General features: G+C 40.2%; 1 protein-coding gene across 2 annotated transcripts in view; it reads right to left on the bottom strand.

Annotated features, from left to right (window-relative positions):
* Nucleotides 1–8,213, bottom strand: part of LOC134535871 (mucin-2) — a 48,388-nt gene extending 40,175 nt beyond the window's left edge. For both annotated transcript variants that reach the window (XM_063375212.1, XM_063375213.1), the window contains exon 1: nt 8,018–8,213. The gene's annotated coding sequence lies outside the window, so the exon portion shown is untranslated. The remainder of the gene's footprint in view (nt 1–8,017) is intronic.
* Between the last annotated feature and the right edge of the window lie 11,737 nt (nt 8,214–19,950).

Genomic DNA, 19,950 nt, shown 5'->3' with positions numbered 1-19,950 from the left:
GGCACAGGAGCAAAATGAAAAACAACTGAATGAATTTGTGTACCTAACCTAACCTAGGCTAGCCTAACCTAAACTAACCTAACCTAATCTAACCTAACCTTTGTGGCAGTCCTGCAATGACATTTTTCGGCGTTAATGTATTTCGGCGTTGTGGTAATTCGGCGTTGTGGTACACAGCAGTTTTCTAGCTGTCGGCGTTGTAGTCAATTTGGCATTCCGCGTTATGGTTTTCGGCGTTGTGGTATTTCGGCGTTGTGGTGCGTCCCCGAAAATAGCGGATTGAAAGTGTGGGGGGAGGAAAATAAGGGAGGGTGAAGACTGCGCGGCCTCCAGACTTGGCTCGCCCCGGGCACAGAGGCCTGGCTGCAGCCCAATGGCCCAGCTACCTTGGCCTTGGGTGGTCCGCCGACGTCACCACTTCCGCGTCGTCTGTTCTCTCCGAGCGCGCGCCAGGACGTCCATGGTTTCGTTTCTCTCTCTTTTTTTTGACGTGACAACGTCTAATAAATCGATTAACGCCGGCTGCACGCACGAAAAAGTGTCCCGTTATGCACATTGTTCCGTTACGCTGTGTTCCGTTACGCTGTCGGCGAGTGCAGTAATAATAGGTTATGTTACAATTGACTAAAAAAAATATGGTGATTCATATAATTGATGATAGATATTTGATTACATTTTAGTTTTATGAAAACTTGTTCAAAATTATATTTAAAATTTATAGCTAAACGCCAGTTTTTAAAATTAATTACAAGTCATCTACACGTGAACTGTTTCGTCGACTGTTTATAAAAGTGAAGTGAAAAGTTAATGTGGTTTTCATTGCTTATTACAACAACAATTTCTGCAATAAAGGTTAATTATTCTTGCATTTTAAAAATCTGATTACTAGTATAATTTCAAGTATTTATTCTTTTATTATTAAAATAAAAATAATTTTATTTTATTCATAACAGTATTCAATAATTACATCAATGTTTTGTTATGACGTTGTCACGTTAAACTATCGTCCGTAAACCAATTTTGTTGTTGTAAATTCTTGTGAAATTACAGATTTTTAATTAGTCTTCGCAGTAATACTGGGTTCGGATTCTTACCTGGGGCATTTATGCAGCTACCCCGAGGGCCGGCCTTAACAAAAACAATTGTTTTTCAATCGTTCAATTTTAATGTTATAAATATGAATTTTGAAGCACATTTACATTTACTAGAATTGCATAGTATTTCATTTACATTGCACTTCAGAAAATCATTATTCCCTAAAATAAATTTTCTACTGGACTCAGGTTTTTTTTTTTGAAGTTGTTCCACGGTTTGCTCGCTGAATACATAAGGGATTTTTTCTTTTTAAGTGAAACTTCTTTGCTGAGTGGGCTACCATTTTCTAGCGTTACGAAAATTCCGATCGTACGAGGGGAATAGTTAGGTACGTGGTGGGGGAGTCGGAAGAGGAGGAGACGGCAGGGGAGAGGCAGAAATGACGCAGCATACTTGCACACTCGCACACTTGCATACTTGCATACTTGCATACTCGCACACTTGCATACTTTGACACTTGTATAATAGCAAACTTGCATACTTGCACACTTGAATAATAGCACATTTGCACACTTGCATACTTGCACACTTGCATACTTGCATAATAGCACACTTGCATACTTGCACACTTGCATAATAGCACATTTGCACACTTGCATACTTCCATACTTGCACACTTGCATAATAGCACATTTGCACACTTGCATACTAGCACACTTGCATAATAGCACATTTGCACACTTGAATACTTGCACACTTACATATTTGCGCAATAGCATAATTTATCGCTCGCATACGTGAAAACATTTTTTTTTATTTGCGAACACCTCAGCCAAAGAGAATTAACAAGCGAGATGTTTCACTTCTGTCTCACGTGGACTCCACGCACACGCCTTATTTTTTTTTGGTGAACTTAGCAATTAATTGTGCTTAAGTGCGCTGTAACTGTTCAAATTGTTTGCGTCCCGGCCTCAGGAGGCGCGGGACCGGCCGTGGGAAATCCGAGCGCGGATTGGCCCGCCGGACTGAAGAGCGAGTATCTGTCGTGAAACCTCCCACGCCGCGGTCTCTCTCCCCGCGGGGCGAACGTTACGCGAGTATCACACGAGGTGTGTGTGCTCTGCAATCGACTCGGCAAGAAACTGCGGGGTGCAACGAGAAGCAAGAACACAAAACAGTTCTGCAACGGCACCGACGAGGAATGAGCTAGTTACCAGCTCCAGGCTCCAGCGCCTGCCGACGGAAATGACGCGCGTGCAGACAGAACTTACCGCGGATTCTCCTTGGTTACAGCTAGAGACCGTACAGATTCGCGGATTAATTCCGTGATATGCTAACACTTCTGTGCTGCTTCTGCCATTTGGTGCCACTTTTAATTTGGAGGACTGCGAGCCTCGTCAGCGGTGTTTGTGTGTAGTTAGTGAGGCGGGATGATAAGCGCGACGCTCGCTGGTGCTTCTAGCGCGGTGTCGCCTCTGGACGGGCGCGCAGTCTTCTCGTCGTCACAGGATAACTGTGAAACCTGAGCGGTGACCGTAACACTATACGGCCGAGAAATGAAGATGAAGGTGTAATGCAAGTCCCTTAAAGTGCTTTCAAGAACCTGTACTGGTTGTTTTACGCCTAAAATTTACTCTGAAAACATGCGTTTTAGCCATTTTAACTCTTCTAAAAATACAGTTAAAAACTTAATCCGAAATCAAAAGTACTTTTCGGCCCTCAGCGAACTCCTAAATGCTTTTCGTAAGCAGACCCCACTCGGATATCTTGAGTAGTTTTGAAATCGCGTTCTTTTTCCTGAAGCTCTGCGCACCGTGTAGGCGGGGGCTTTAAGAAACCCACAATCATAGAAATATCGAATCACAGGCTATCCCGTCGACTCGACTCACAAGTCAGAGTTAGCAGAGGATTGTGGAGGTCTGTCCTAGGGTTCATTGAACGCGCGAATTTTTCCGATCTCTACTTATAGCAAATAAGACTTGAAGCAACAAAATACACACATGCTTCACGTTGATGACTGGACTGCGATGCTCTTAATGTTGTAATAGACCAATTAGCATTCTAAAAAAAAAGCTGGATTATGTACAGGCAAGTTCAGTCTAGTCTGGAGTGAAATGAATTAGCGAAATAATCGTGGTACCCACCGCAGGACAGTTTAATAAATATTATAAAAATATACCAGAACAACTTTGTATCCTGTATATTTTTTTAGTATCAACAAAAAATAATTTAACCGTCACAAAATAATTTTGTCAGTACAGATCCTACCAAATAAATTTTGTGGCAAAGAAAAAATATATATCTTTTAGTATTCTAACAAAATCATTTATTAGTGACAGTGAAAACAAATTTTAGCTGTCAGTAATAAGCCACTTCGCGGAAAATGCAAAATTGTGGTTTTATTAACATAAATTTTTTGGCAGGGACTGCAAACTCAAGTTTAGGGAATTAAAACTGATTATAGAGATCAGTGTGCAATGAAGATGAAGTGGCAATTTTTTGAGACTCTATATGTGTTTCCTTTCAGTCAATAACACCGATATACATTTTTTTTTGCACTTTTGAAAAAAAGATTCCTTTGGAACTAGTTGCCAAGATATAGTTTGTAAAAGTACAAGAAAAATATTGTATATTAGTTATTTTTGCACATATGAAATAAGTTTTTGGAATCAATAATGAATAATTCTTTTTTCGTTTGCAAAAATTAGGGCTTTTTGGAAATGTCTGATTAATGATTTTATAAGCATAATTTTTTTAAACCACGGAAAAGATAATCACTTCATTCAACAATTGTAATTAATTTTGTCTATGCTTATTAAAGTGCGCAGTTAATACTTCCCAAATGTCTTCAACTAAATGTCGGTACTGGGACGACACAAACCTTTATGCCCTGGATAGAATCCGAACCCAGTATTACTGCGCACTTTATTTTGTATCAATAGGTGTAAATGAAAAATTTACAAATATCTGTAGTATTACATTATTATTTCAGTACCATTCACAACTAAAAAATAAATAAATAAAGTGAAGAAGTTTAAAGAAGAAATTTCTTGCCCGAGTGTATGTTTCCAGTTCAAACATGGCTAAAAAAAACAAGTTCTGTCGTGTTCGCGTGTGGACAGCGAAGATAGTCAGAAGTGGACCCCAGGTGCTCAGGTTAGATGGAAGTCAGATTTTTGCTCAAAGAGAGAGAGAGAAAAAAACCGCGCTTGTCTCAGCTCGTGACGTCATGCCGCAGTCATACCAACCCACGAAGAATCCAGAACCAGGCGATGTCGTGTGGACGCGTGGTAGACCAGTGGCTGTCCGCCTCCGCAGCGCAGGTTGCGGTGCGTGGGTTCGAGTCCCGGTTAAACACATGCGTGCAATTTATGTCGTCCTAACCGTCTGCTTGGCGATAACCCAAACACCACCAACAACCACTACTACAACAACCGCAATTTACATAACGTCTCGTGGACACACACAAAAAAAATTACTACATTAAAAAAAAGGCGGGGATGGGAATGGCTGGCACACTGGTAACTGTCAAACATGCAAATGTGCCACTCACATTTAAAAAGAAAAAAAAATGCTAGAATACTCACCGTCCACCAATCCGGCCTCGATTTTCTCAAATAACTCTTAACCAATCCCAAGTTTGGTCCAAATCATCAATCCTATGTCACTTGCAGTATTTGCGTTTAAAAGATTATTAATGTTTTATCTACACATTAAAATAAACAATATGTATTTCTTAATTTTATATTTTAGTTTCACACCGTATGTATATTACCTATTTGGATTTGTAGCCATAAAAAAAGTTTTTTTTTTCAAGGGTGTTTAAAATACATACAAAATATATAATTTCTATGTCTTTGTTTTTGAAAACATTTGCATTAAAAAACTAGTTTTTATTGGCAATTTTTTTTTCATTTGGTTGTTTCTATTTTTTTTTTTTTTTTTGTAAAAAGTTAACGTAGCCTTCCCTGGACCCCCTCGGCTGTGAAGCTGGCCTGCCTCGTTGCCTCGCCTATAGTATCCTCGCAACAATTTAAAATCTCCTCGAAGCCTTGCGCAGAAGACAGAATAGTCTGTCTACCCGACCATGGCTCTATGGTAGGTGACCTCGCCAGACGCGGTGCAGAAATAAACCCGGCGCGCACTCGCGAACCTGTTCCGAAACAGTGTCTGCGGGGACGGAAGGACCGGGTCGGCGGGCTGCGATGTGGGTTAAGCGGCGAGCCGGACTGCTATTGGACCGGGCGCTCTCTCTCTGCGGCTAATGAACTGCCGCCGGGGACGAGAACCGCGTGGCTACTCAGCTGCTCTTCACGGGTTTCCACACCGAGGACAACACCTGAATCTTTTATCAATTGCTAGGGACCGGAAAAATTCGCGTATTCAATGACCTCTAGGATAGCCTCCATTATCCTCTGCATTTCTCAAGTAAACACGCGTGTTCATTGGGTACTAAATTGTGAGGCGTCTCCACTGGGTAGCTTGTGATTCGACGCTTCTCTGGTCGATAGTCTCTCATTGGCCCAGAGAGCTGCAGTTAAACTGCGAGCCAATAGCAGAACCAGCAGAATTGCAAACATGTTTGAATTTCAGCCTATCACGAAATGAATCCGCGAATTTTTCCGGTCTCTATCAATAGCGTATTATTCTGCAAGCTTTATTTTGGATTTACCCTTACGTCTCACTGACGGCCAGGTATAAAATTACAGACGAGAAGAAACATGTTTAAATTATGGATATTTAAAATAAAGCCATTCTGGGGGTTGTGGATGGGTAGAAGTTCTCTGCATACGTATCAACCTCTTTCAATAAGTATGAGAAACTAAACCATAAACTAATACGTAAGAAAAGAAGCAGCATTAATATGAGAAGTGCCTATATCCTGCATATTAATGCCAATAACTAATATATTCTTGTTAAATGTTTCATGTCTTTCTTTGTTGTATATTTTATATCTACATGCAAAAAAAAAAGATTTTTTTTCCAGCCATACAGGGTGGAATTTTCGTTTCTTTTTATTACATAAGCTAGGTTTATTTATTCTCTCAATAGTCTTCCGTTTAACAATGTTTCACGAAAAAGTTACATTAAAATTCGGCCTTGAAAGAAATTTCACTTCAAAATTGTTATTATCGCTCGAATACAAAGCATAGCTTTAAATCATACTGGTTGGTGCTTTATTTCGAGGTTGGTAATAGCAAGTAAGATCTTCGTAGTCCCTAGCTAGTGTCAGTCCCCTGGTGTACCTCAGGGAACTATCCAGGCATATGCCGGGAGTTTTTTTGTTCCTGGAGAAACCACAGAATACCGACCCGAGAGTGGCTTGGATCAGGATGCGAACCCACAGCCTCCGGGGAACGCGCCGATACCTACTGCAAGGTTGGGTTTGATGAACAGGACCGGAGATCGCGACGTATCCGCGACGCCTGGATGACCTCGACCACGAGAGCTGGCCGTGAAAACGTCTCGCATTGACTCAGTTTATAACCTCGGCGACCAGCTGACCTCGCCGCAGCTCTGAGCGACTGCGCCACGCCCCGACTGGAGCCCGTTGCAACCAGGCAGTGCTCTCTGTGGAGCAGCAAGCAGAGCGGACCAAGCCAGCTGCTGGTCCCGGTGGGGTCGTTACCGCAACGCCGAACGTACAATAACGCCGAATACCATAACGCCGAATGCCAAATTGACCGCAACGCCGACAGCTAAAAAAAAAATGCTGTGTACCACAACGACGAAATACAGTAACGCCGAAAAATGTTGCTGCGGGGAGGGAGGGCCACAGGAGCGAAATGAAAAACAACTGAATGAATTTGTGTACCTAACCTAACCTAGGCTAGCCTAACCTAGCCTAACCTAGCCTAACCTAACCTAACCTTACCTAACCTAACATAACCTTTGTGGCAGTCCTGCAATGACATTTTTCGGCGTTGTGGTGCGTCCCCGCCCCGGTGTCGTCCAAGGAAGCACGTTCTGCGATGACGTAGCAACGGAGACGGATCTCACGGAACACAGAATGTCTACAACGGCACGCAGACGGAGACGGGACCCGCACGGATTATCCCGGCCAATGCTGAGCTCTTCCGTATACGTCTCTCCGTGCGGCCAAGAGAAGCCGAGCACTTGTCTGCGGTGGTAGCCATGTTTGTTTATGTTCTAAACACGCTAAAAATTGTTTCCAGTAACATCTAGTGTTCTATTATTATATTATATTGTATATATATTACATTGTTTTATCATATATTTATATTTATTATAATTTCATGTAAATTCTGCTCGTGCTATGATCTTGAAGCATCTTTATTCATTTCTGACGTGACAACGTCTAATAAATCGATGAACGCCGGCTGCACGCACGAAAAAGTGTCCCGTTACGCACATTGTTCCGTTACGCTGTGTCCCGTTACGCTCATTGTACGCTTGCGCCGCATCTATCTCGATTGGCCTATGCGTCCTAGGAGCAGAAAGACAGCGGCAGCACACAACTTACATCTACACGTGAACTGTTTCGTCGACTGGTTATAAAGTGAAGTGAAAAGTTAATGTGGTTTTCATTGCTTATTACAACAATTTCGGCAATAAAGGTTCATTATTCTTGCATTTTAAAAATCTGATTACTAGTATAATTTCAAGTATTTATTCTTTTATTATTAAAATAATAATGATTCAATTTTATTCATAAATATTCATAAAAGTATGCAATCTTTTCATCAAAGTTTTGTTATGACGTTGTCACCTTAAACTATCGTCCGTAAACCAACTTTACAGACAATTTTTTTTAAAATTAAATTAATATTTCGTAGCCTTGAAATGCAATCTCATCGGTTGTCATTTGTTACGTTCACGTGCGTTGTGGAAGCGGCAGACGCGATGGAGAAATGTTCCATGAGATCCGTCTCCGTGCCGTTGTATAACGGGCCTAACGTGTTTGTAACTAACTGGTGCTACAGTGTCGGAGGAAAGCGGCGGCGAAGACAGTACACAGTACCTGCAGCGAAGGCGGGAAGTGTTGAAGTGTCACGCTCGCCGGCTGACGGGGGTAACGGTGTATGTGTTTGCGAAGGCTTGAAGTCCGTGTGACCCAGCAGCCAGCCTCCGCGGCCTTGACCGCCAAGCGAGCAGCCTATCCCCGCGAGGTGGGGCGACAGGTGGCGCGGGTCGCACGCTGCGTGCTGCTCCACGGGGCGGCGGGTCGCACACTGTGTCACACCTCCAGTCGCTACTCGCCGGCCGCGCGAGGGGGGGGGGGGGAGGGGTGGCGACGGTGGTGGGGGCAGGAGGAGGAGAAGTAGTGCAACTGGACCTCATCACTCAACGTCGTGATAGAAGCCCCATTGTATAGTTATCGATAGGGCCTGCAAAATCTTTATAAAATAAAAGTTATCTTTGTAAATTTACGGGTACAAAGCTCACTTACAATGAATAGGAACGCACAAAATAAATCTTGTAATATTAGAAAAAAATTTAAAAAAAAACTGTTTAAGACTTATTTCTTCTACGTGTGAGTTCATACAAAAAAAAAAAACAGAATTCGGAAGTTGAAATAAGGCGTAGTATCTGAATGTACGAGGAACTAACTATTCGTTTATTTGAGTTGAATTCTTCATGGAAAAGTCCGCGAATTTACTGTAATTTTTTTTTAAAAGTGCACGTGATTGGTTAAAAATACTTCTCATTGTTTACTCCGAAGTTAAGGACGTGCCAAGAGAACTGTAGATGTATAGGTGCTTCAAGTATACTTTGCTACCCAATGCATCCGCGAATTAATCATGAATCTAGTATTGCATTTTAGAATGCCAGATTTACTAAAATTGCCTTCAAATAATTCTTTTAAACTGAAATAAAATATATATATATATATATTTACTATGCTGAAATGAGTTGCTTGGATATATTCGAGCACAAACAAAATAACTGTGAGTGGTTTTGTTATGTTTGAAACACTTGCAAGTGATTGATGTTGTGTGTGGTGTCTTCAAACGTGACTTGGGACAGGAAAAATTCGCGGATTCATTTCGCGACAGGTTTTAAATTAAAATACTTATACCTTTGAGCTTCTTTCGCTATTGGCCCGGTGTTTACCTGGAGGGCTCTGGAACCAATTTGGAAACCCTCAACCAAAGAAGTATCCAATTACAGACAACCCAGCCGAGACTTAGCACACGTCAGCAGCCGACGAACTTGGAGTTATTTGCCCGAGTATACAGAGGACTGTGCAGTCTACCCTGGGGGTCATTGAATTCGTGAGATTTCCGGTCCCTACTCGTGACTTTCAAGTTCAGCATATTAATTTAATCGCCGCCTTTGTGCGGAACCGCGCGACGTAAGACTTGGCCTCTTCTCGGGGGAAAGTGGCAGTTGATTGCGGTCGCAACCGCCAGCCCGGTACCGCGACCTTCCAGAACGTAACAGTGTTACGCGCCGACGGATGAGTAGAAACCAGAAAAAATTCGTGGTTTTGTTTCGTGATATGCTAACATTTAAATAATTTATACCTTTGTCCTCTTTTGATATTGGTTCGCTGTTAATTTGGAGGATTCTTGGCCAATTGAAGACCCTCAATCAAAGAACGATCGAATCACATGTAACCAATTTGAGACTTCCCACATGTCAGTAGCCAATGAACAGGCGATGTTTGCTCAAGTATGCAGAGGATCGTGCAGTCTATCCTAGATGTCATTGAATTCGCGAATTTTTCCGGTCTCTACGGATGAGCTACTGCGGTACACAGTAAAAAATACAACTAATGTTCTATAAAGTATATCTTAGAAAAATAGTTACCAAAGAATTCTGTTGTGAATCTGCAAATTCAATAGTGATAATTGCACAATACATTCCTGAGGGTTATATAAAATTAAACGGTTTATCTCAAGAAGGAAGTATTGCAGTCTCCCAAATATGGAGTTAACATGTTTTTTTTCCCCCGTAAGTTTTACAGAAAATGTACAACTTTCCATTTGTTTCACTATAGTTACATACTTTGGTAACAAATTTTCCAAAGAAATTGCTTGTAAAACATCACATTTAATTTTTATTGTGCGGAGAACATAGACTAAATGGTGAACGAGATAGATTCAAGTTTTCTGCGAATAATTCCGACATTTTCTTACCCTTTGCCAATATAATTTTCAATATCAGCTAATATAAAAAAATCAATGATGTCAACCTGGGGGTTTTCCCTTCAAATGTTGGGGGGGGGGGGGGGGGGGGAAATTAAAAAGGGGATTTTATGGGGGGAAAATTTTTTAGAGTATTTTTAGGGAATATTTTAACTCAGAATTTATTTCGTCTAACTCGTGTAACATCGAGACTTCTATGGAGGTCTCTGTTTCCCATGGTCTCCAAAGTAACGAGCTAGACAGTAGCGTCACAAGAGAAAAAATATGAGAAAAAGTAGCATCTGGCCCTGTATAATTCGATTGCTGAACTTTATAGTGTCATTATAATAATGTCAAAATAAAAATAAACAAATTTTTTTATAGCAATTTCATGAAACATTGATGCTTCAAAACCTTTTTTCTGAAATAAAATTTATTATCCATGATTAATAGAACGGCTCAGAATGGAATAAGTTGCACAACAAGTCATGGTCTAATCTTAGTAATTCAGTTGATTTATATGCTGAAGTATATGATTATTGTGATGTTGCAGTACATAAACGGTTTAAAAATATTTCAAAGTTTGCTATGGCTCTATTAACGGTTACGATTTCCAATTCGAGCGTAGAACGCGCATTTTCAATTTGTAGTGTTTTCAAAAACAAACTATGGAATAAGTAGTCACTTGAATTGTTCCAAAGTTCAATGATTGCTAGATTTAGAATACAGAGAAATTGTAGTTCTCGTGTGAATTTTACTCCATCTTCTAGTATACCAAAAAAATTTAAAGTGAAAATGTACCTACGACTTTAAAAATACTGACACAAATGAAGAACAATACGTTAACAAGTTCTTTGAAATTATTAACGAGTTGGGAATCAACATAGTCTAATTATGTACAGTTATAATTGTATTTATTTTATTTTTATTTATCGATTTCACGTACTGTCACCTAAACAACAAATAAGTTAACTTTTTTATAAATCTTATGTACTATTTTTATAAAACCTTTTTATTCAAAACTTTCTTATTAAAAAGTTATGCAGGTAATTAATTTAATTGTTTTTTAAAATTGGAAATATGTAATTATATTTTTTCATTTAATTAATCAATTGAGTAAGCAATAAATATTACAAAATGAAACTATATAAATTGATAAAAAAAAATTATCAAGTTCGGTGTTAAGGTATTTTAGTCTGAATTTAGGGTATTTTAAAATAGGCTTGGGGGGAAACATTTCGGCCAGTTGGTATCACTGTAAACAATAACAGTGTCCATCAGACTCGTGATCTTTTACAAACTACGCAAGCAACGCAAAACGCAACCAAGGCAAGAAAATCAGTCAGTTATAAGTACGTAAGTCGCAAGACGTCACCAATAGTGTAAATTAAAATTGTAAAACAGTACAATAGAAATTCCTACCTTGGGCTTCTATTGAAGATTCGTATTATCACGAAAACAAAATATATTGTAATGAATTTGATTTAAAAGTGCAATTTTCTTTCACCGTGTGAAAGTTTTATGAGTTGAAAAATTATTTTTATGATAAAAAAACATCGTGCTGATAGCGTCTGAGTCTTTAAAAAGTTTCCGGAACACTCTCTTCAAATATGGCCGTCGGAAGCCCAAGACAAAGAGCAAGAAGTTGGAAGTTGGACAATGCCTCTACGCTAGTGTTGCATTTTGGCGTATTTGTAAACAGGTCTCCGAGAACTTCTGCGTCTCGCGTTTCTCGGGGAAGTTTACAATCCCGGCGGTCGTAGCCTGCTGAATGTAAAGAGAGTGTATTTTGACTCGGCGCTGGTAATAGTGAGATTGGCAAGCCTGCTCTGTCGGCTTCTAGCTGGTCGCTGCTCTACGACCGAGTCTCGGATCAAGCAAGCGGAACGCGAAGGTGCAGCGACACGAACGCCGGAGGAGTGCACCCAGGTCGGTCGGGAAGGAGGGGGAGAGGGGAAGGCAGGCGTGCCAACAGATTATCTTGTAGCTTTATAGAAAATAATCATATTATAGATTATGTATGTTTACTTAAAGACTACTCTGGATATAATCCTTTTTATAAGGTTTGCAAGAGTAGTTTATTTATATTTATTGCACACATGATTATATTTTTAACACACATATATATATATATTATATAATATAATACAGTTTATATTATATAATAATTCATATCCTTTTAGCTTGCTTATACAGGTTTCCAGGGCGTTATTCTGTCATAATTCTTATTCTTATTTTCAAAGAGAGATCTGGTGTATATTTTTAATTCTCTTATTCTTAATTAATTCTTTTCAGTTCATTTATCTAATTTGATATAATATTCCGGCTGTTCGATTACACTATACACAAGAAGAACAGCCAAAGAAACTTGTGTAGGAGATTCAAAGAGTTATTTTATTTTTCTGTAGTAAGTTATTCCGTATCGGAAAGCAGATCTTCCATCAGAGATTGTTCGTGCATCCAACTATCGAAACGCTCCAGTCTCTTGGATACTTCAAAGGTGTAATTTCTCCATATGTCATAAGTCTTCTTATCTCTCACAATTTGATTAATATCCTTAATATCAACATCCTCCATAGCCATCTTCCTTGTGTACTTGTTTCGTATGTCTTCTATTTTAACGCAATCATTTAGAACATGCTCTACTGTGTCTTCTTCCATGCACACAGGGCACATAGGGCTTTCCACTAAGTTAAAAGAGTTTAATTTGTGTTTAAAATTCCCGTGACCTGTTAGGAATTGTGAAGTGTAGTGGTCAGTACTTATCCATGAAAATTTCATCCGTTCTTCTATTGAAGGGAATATATTGTGTGTATGCCTTCCCTTGTCAGAGTTTCGCCACCTTTCTTGCCAGATTTCAATATTTTCTATGTGAATTCTGCGATATTTTGAAGCAGTGTATTCCTTGTTCATCTTTAATATCACAACTTTTGCTCTTTCTTGTATTAGTAGGTCTATAGGTAAGGCTCCAGCGATAACCTGCAGTGCTTCTAAAGACGTAGTTCTGTAGCTTTTTGTTACAGCAATTAGAGCTGTTCGTTGGGATGAGTTTAACCTTCTTCTTACATGTGAATTGCGTAGTAGTTCATACCAGACTGAGCAAGCATAGGTAAGTATGCCCAGGTATACTCCATTGTACAGTGTTGTCATAGTATTAGTGCTCAATCCTACATGCAGAAAAACCAATATACATATGTGTTCTGCTTAGCAAGATATTCCTTATTTTAGGCGTGCCAACAGCAGCGGGACTGAACTCCCGTGTTCCCACAATTGTTTTCCCGCCTTCTCGGCCCGAGACACTGCGACCGTTACCCGGAGCCCCCGCGGCCCGAATACACAAACGAGGCAGCCGGCATCTCGGCGCTGAGTAGTGCCCTCCATCCAAGGCGCCTCTTGGAAGTGTCTGGTAAGCTGAGTGAGGCAGGGGGCCGAGGTGGTGACTATGCTGCAGGGGCGTAGCCAGGGGGGGGGGGGGTTAGGGGTTTAGGGGCTTAGCACCAAATCTTTAATTAATTTCTTATTCATCACTCAAACAAATTTCATATTAAAATTAATAAAAATTTTACCATTACAATATTTAAATTTAAGTATCGAAAACTGCTAAAATAGCACTATTTTACACCTTAAAATCCTAATTTTCCCGGGGTCTTTAATACGGGAAGGGGGGGGGGGGCATGCTTCTTAACACCCCCATACACAAATCCTGGCTACGCCACTATGCTGGGATGGGTAGCCCTGGCCACTGGCTCTAACACCTTCCCGATTGAAAGGGGGAAGTAATCCCTGACGGTTCCGTCTAAATTACTTGCTCTGGAAAGTCGAAATCGATCTGTAAACCGTCTCCCAATCTGCCCTTAAAGGGCGCTTATTTGGGAGGCCAGGCGAGGGTGCCGAACTATTGGTTGTAATTCGATGTCTGCAGGGTACACACCGGAAAAGTTCGAATATACTTATTCTTAGTGCTGCTTCTGATACTGGCCCCACAACTCATCTGGAGGACCCATGGGCCAATGAGAAACCCTAAACCATAACAGTTTCGAACCACAGACGTCCAACGAGTCAGCAGCCAATGAAGAGGTCATTGAACCGGTGATTTTTTTTTTTCAGTCCATACTACAGGGTGAGTCTGAATTAAACAGCCGGAACTTTAATTGCATGTTCAGCACAAAAATATATACGTGGATAATTAACTAATAAATGTGAGCGAGTATTTCAGTACTCGCCACAGATGTATAACATCTAATCTCCTTAACAAGCTGATTCATGTGTTCTCATGTCGCAAATACACCTATAATACTAGTCTCGGGACACGAAATAAAACATACAATTCTTAAAAATAATGCCGAGCGTGATATAGACAAATTGTGTTTTCAAGTACATTTATTGACGCAAATAAAACGTAGTTTCCGCACCCGCCGCTAGAATTCGATGCCGGAGCAGCTACGTCGAATATAGAATAATTTGATTAGCAGCCCGAAATTTTAAACTATATAATGAATCGCCTCCGATAAAAGCGAAAAAGATTGAAACATTTTTAAACCCCGTCTTTGAACCCGATTTTCGACAAAATATTTTATTAAAATATTGCCCATCTTGTTAAAATACTATAAAGTTTGCCTTTGGCTCTGTAAACTTTGGTTCGCGCCATCCCTCACAGATAGCAGCACCGTGGTTATTCATTACCGTTCCATGCAATTTCCGTTCCATTCACGAAATTACGCCTACCAAAATGCCGTATACCGAGAGCTAAGATGTTATACGCCAAAAACCAGCCAATAGGGAAGTATATAAGGGTAGAATATAAATGGAACTGTCAATTTTATCCTGACACAAAAATTATTCCGTGAAACGTCCGGGCTTCTAATAATAACATTAGAATGTAACAATGTAAAAAGAAGGTAAGGAAATATCGTCGGATAATTGGAAGAATGTTGGTTAACAAAAACAAATATAGTCAAGTATTGTGCAGTAAAAAATTAGAAATACTGTACTTTTTTTTATTAATGAGTGTTTAAAATACCCATGCGTAGGGGCACGCATATTTCGCGAAAAGATTCCAAGACTAGCTGAAAATCAAAACACTGTAGCATCGTCTGTGTTTCGTGATTGGATGAGTTTCTTTCAGGTTACGACACCAATCACAGTGACTCAGTGCGGAAGCAAACGCGAGCTGAGTGGCTCGTTCAAATAAGGCAACGACTTCTCTCGCAGACGGCCACCAATCACAAGGAAGAAACCACGGGTACGGGTATGCCTTGTTGCAACCGTCTGCTGGAGAAACCACTGCCAAATAAGGCAGTGGTTTCTCCAGCAGACGGCTGCCAATTACAAGGAAGAAACCATTGGTGCGGGAATACCTTCCGTTTGGAATTTGTTGTTCACGAACTGTACCTGCTCCTTTGCCATGCAAGGTAGGCTGCAAACATGTTCTCTCGAGGTCAAATAGGGCAATGTCTCCTCTTGTAATCGGCCGCCAGTTAAAGAGAAGAGACCGCTGGCGTGGACATAGCATTCCCGTTTACCTCTGGGCCAATAGAAAAATCCTCAACCAAAGAAGTATCTAATTACAGACAACCCATTGAGACTGTTCACAAGTCAGCAACCAACGAATGGGAGTTATTTGACCGAGTATGCAGAGGACTGTATAGTCTACCCTGAATTTTTACAGTCCCTAATAATGATTCCAAGATTTATTTTCTTAGGTTGTCGTACGAACAAATTCCAAGGTAGTTAAAAATTGAGACCGGAAAAATTCGGGGATTCATTTCGCGATATGCTGGAATCCAAACGCGTTTAACTTTTGGCCGCTTCTGTGATTGGAGCACAGTTGATTAGAAGGACTCCGAGCCAATGAATAACCTCCATCGTAAGAAGTATCGGAACAAAAGCATCCCAGTTAACAGGTGTCACGAGTCAGCAGCCGATGAGCAGGTGTGATTTTCCCGATGCCATCGAGGGATCGTGGAGTCTATCCCAGAGTTCACTGGAACCGCGAATATTTTTTTCCAGTCCCGTAGTTAAAAATTGAAACCGCGGCAGGAAATGGGAGGGAGTCCAAAATGGGGCGGGGGGACCAGCCCTCGCGGCCGTCGAGAATGTCAAGGTCTCGCCGCACCGGTGCAGTGAGAAAGTATGTCACATGACCACACTCACTCCGTGGGCGGCTGACGGGCGTGCAAAGGTCGTAGCACGCCGATAGAAGCGCAGCGGCGCAACTGCCGCCATTTGAACTATTTGCTGGAACCAGCGAGAAGGCGGCCGCAGTTAGCTCTCGCGATCCGCGGACAATTACCTCGCGCGTCGGGCGAAATTTCGAAACTTCCAATTAACCCAAGGTTGTCCTACGGTTCACAGAGCTCCAGTTCGGTTCCCGAAAATGTCCGAAGTCCGCCGCTCGCTCGTGCATCTCCGCGGTCGGAGTAAAAATAAAAGTATTTTTGACGTGAATACGTCTTTAAAATTGCTTCCATAGTGGGAGCTGGGAGGCAATTCAAAAAACGAATGATAACAAAATCAGGGGATACCGTTCGGTGTTGCGGCCACATATCTATCATCTCCATTCAAAATCTAATTACACCACTGGATAGCTAAAGGATCAAAGAATTCGTTCCGCTAAGTGATGACCGTGACGCATCGCGCGCGGTGGAGGGGGAAGCGCCGCAATTTTGAGGTCATTTTTCTGCGTTTCGAGATTTCCATTTAGTATAACTTTTGACTCAGAGAAGCTACGACGTTAGTTTGAGTTTCAATCGTCAGCTCTCGTCAAAGTCTATCGACTTCATATATAAAACAGTAGTGTAAAATAGTAACAGTAAATATTATGGTGTTAAAATAAAAAAAAATAATATATAATGTCGCCCTATGCGCGACTTCTTAGTGTTCAAACATGATTATAACATACATAAAATAGCGTATTTGATTTTTTTTTTTTTTTTTTTTTTAGAAAATATTAACTTTTACGTACACGTATTCACGTACAACACACGGCCGTGTCCATGACACAGCCACACCCCATTTTTTTCAAGAATTCATACAAGTTTTTTAGTTTAAAGAGGTTAATGAGGGCTAAAGAAAGATTTTTTTTTGCTAGAAGTTTAATACTTTATTAATGATTACGTATTATTCATGTAACAGACCCCAAATAACCAAACTTTTATTTAAGTTAGTTACCATTACGTTAACTACCCTGCCGAGAAAAAAAAGATAAATAACGAAATTTCGAGAGAAATTTTTCTGTAACACAACTAACGTAAATTACAATTTACTTAAACAAAAGATAAAAATAAATAAGATGCCTGAAGAGTGTTTATTATGCCGTCTGACTCGGTGCCGGTGAACAGTATGTTTCCCCCTTTTCTACCCTTCTTTTCACCGAGCTCCGACAATCAACGAGAAAAAAAGACGCTGAGCGGTAGAACATCGGTTTTGCAACCGTCCAATCATGTGCGCAGCTGACCCTAATCGCGGCCGAGGTGGGCGTGGACATTTGGGAACACTGAAAGTAAAACACTTCTCCTAACAAACCCGCAACTAGATAATGGTTTCAGACCCTGGGCCTGTACTTTTACCATCCCTTATTAAATCCACAAACCTTTCGTGTTGGCCTTTAAGTAGAGAACGAAAAAAATTGGCAGATTCATTTCGCGATAGGCTAGGAGCAAAAACCCGGTTACCTATTTCCTCCTGTGATTAGACCACAGTTTATCGGAAGGACTATGGGCCAATGAAAAACCCTCAAGGAAAAAAAGTATCGAATCACAAGCAACCCAGATTACAAGTCTCACAAGTCGGGAGCCAATGAAGAGGAGGCTAAATTATCGAGTGTGTACAGGATTGTGGAGTCCATCCTATAAGTCATCCAAAACCGCGAATTTTTCCAGTTCCTACCTTTAAGTAACGACAGGAAAAGCTCTAGAATGAATTGAAAATTCCTCTGTATACTACGGAAAATGCCATCTCTTCATTGGCTACTGAGTTATTGAAAGTCTCACCTGAATAGTCTGTGATTCGATACTTTTGTGGTTGAAGGTTTCCCTCTAACCCAAAGTCGTCCATATAAATCGCAAGCCAATGGCAGAAGCAGCACAACAATATTTGCATTTTAGCCTATCTCTAAATGATCCGCGAATTTTTTAAGGTCTCTACCTATAAGCAAACAATATTCTTGATCGTATCTAGAAATAAAAGTCCGCGTAAACTAAAAGGTAAATGAACGTTAATCGATCGAGCCCAATAACAGCTTGTTCGTAAGTTTGTTTTTACAAAATCATAAGTATTATCATTTTTCGATTTATCAAGATTTTTTATTAGCCTTGGAACTACTGGTAATAGACAATATTAATTCTTGATATTGTTACCAAAGGTTGTAAATTCAATAACTACTTGTTAAACTGTTATTGTCTAATTCTCTATTTCTTTACATAAACTGAGTATTTAGTTAATAAAGCTCATAAATTTCATGAAGTAGCCTAGATTAATATAGAATATTATTTAGCCGTTATTATTTTGGTTAAAAAAACTGTTTTTAAAATTGTTTTATATTAACCGACTCTAATTTACTTTTAAAACCCAGTATTAACTTTGGTGGCCGGGGCTGTGTTTAATCTGTCAATGCATTATAATTCGTTAGATAATGGGTATAGATAAGAAAATTTTTCGGTTTAAACAACCTCTAGGATAGACTCCACGATCCTCGACGTACTTGGGCAAATTACATCTGCTCATTTATGACACCTGTTAACTGTGATGCTTTTGAGTCGATATTTCTTTTCTATGAGGTTTTTCATAGGCTCAGAGCCCTTCAGATAAAATGTGACCGAATCACTGCAGCACTAAAAAAGTAAACGTATTTGGATTCTAGTGTATCGCGAAATGAATCCATGAATTCTTCCGGGCTCTAATAATAGGTAATACTATTTAGAAAATTTAATAGTTATAAGAGTTATTCTCTGAAATTTTGATGGTTAAAAATAGTATTTTTTCCCTTCTTGATGATAAGTCGTTTGAGTCTATTACTGGGCATCATGAAACGCACAGGAAACGCCACAGCGATGTCAGCTGTGACGTCAAAGCAGGATGATTCCGCTGTGGTTTGCCACTGCCTTCCGCGGGATGAAGGTTACAGGGTCGTCACAAACACCCAGTCCCGAACCCAGGTAGAACTCTATGAAAATCCCCTCCCCGGGCCGGGAATCGAACCCGGGCCCCTTGGCCTACCAGCAATACCAGCTAACCACTAGACCCAGTGGGCGGAATTAATATAAATACTTACAATTATTAATTATTTTAACAACAACGTAAATACCAGGTTTCACTAAGCGTTCCATCCAGCTATAACTCAAACCTAAAAATGAGTGTATTTAATTCGAATATACCCTGAGACGGTAAAAATTATTTTAAATAAATGTAAAATTAGGAGAGTGTTATGGTGGTAAGTATATCTGGTTTAAAAAAAAACGCTCCTGCAATGTTAATAAAAAAATTGATTCTCCCTTATATTTTACCTTCCGCTGCTTTTAAGCATCTTTAACTCGTCACATAATAGACATTTCATCCCAATATCATTCTGAATGTTTTCTTTTCCAATAACGAATTGGAATTGGAAATGATCAGGAACACGTGTTTCCCGCAAGAATATTACGATACTAGTCTGTGTGTTTTAAAACATCGTAGCCTCGACTATGTTTTGCGAACGGTATGTGTGTCTTTTCACGCACATGTCTACTCTCGGCAAACCAATCGCAGCCATTCTGTGCGGAAACAAACGCGACATAAATGACCAGTAAAAAAAAAAAAAAAAAGGCAATGGCTTCTCTTGCAGACG

This window comes from Bacillus rossius, chromosome 10, assembly GCF_032445375.1.
Source record: "Bacillus rossius redtenbacheri isolate Brsri chromosome 10, Brsri_v3, whole genome shotgun sequence".
NCBI lineage: Eukaryota > Metazoa > Arthropoda > Insecta > Phasmatodea > Bacillidae > Bacillus > Bacillus rossius.
This window is presented reverse-complemented; position numbering and strand designations above follow the sequence as displayed.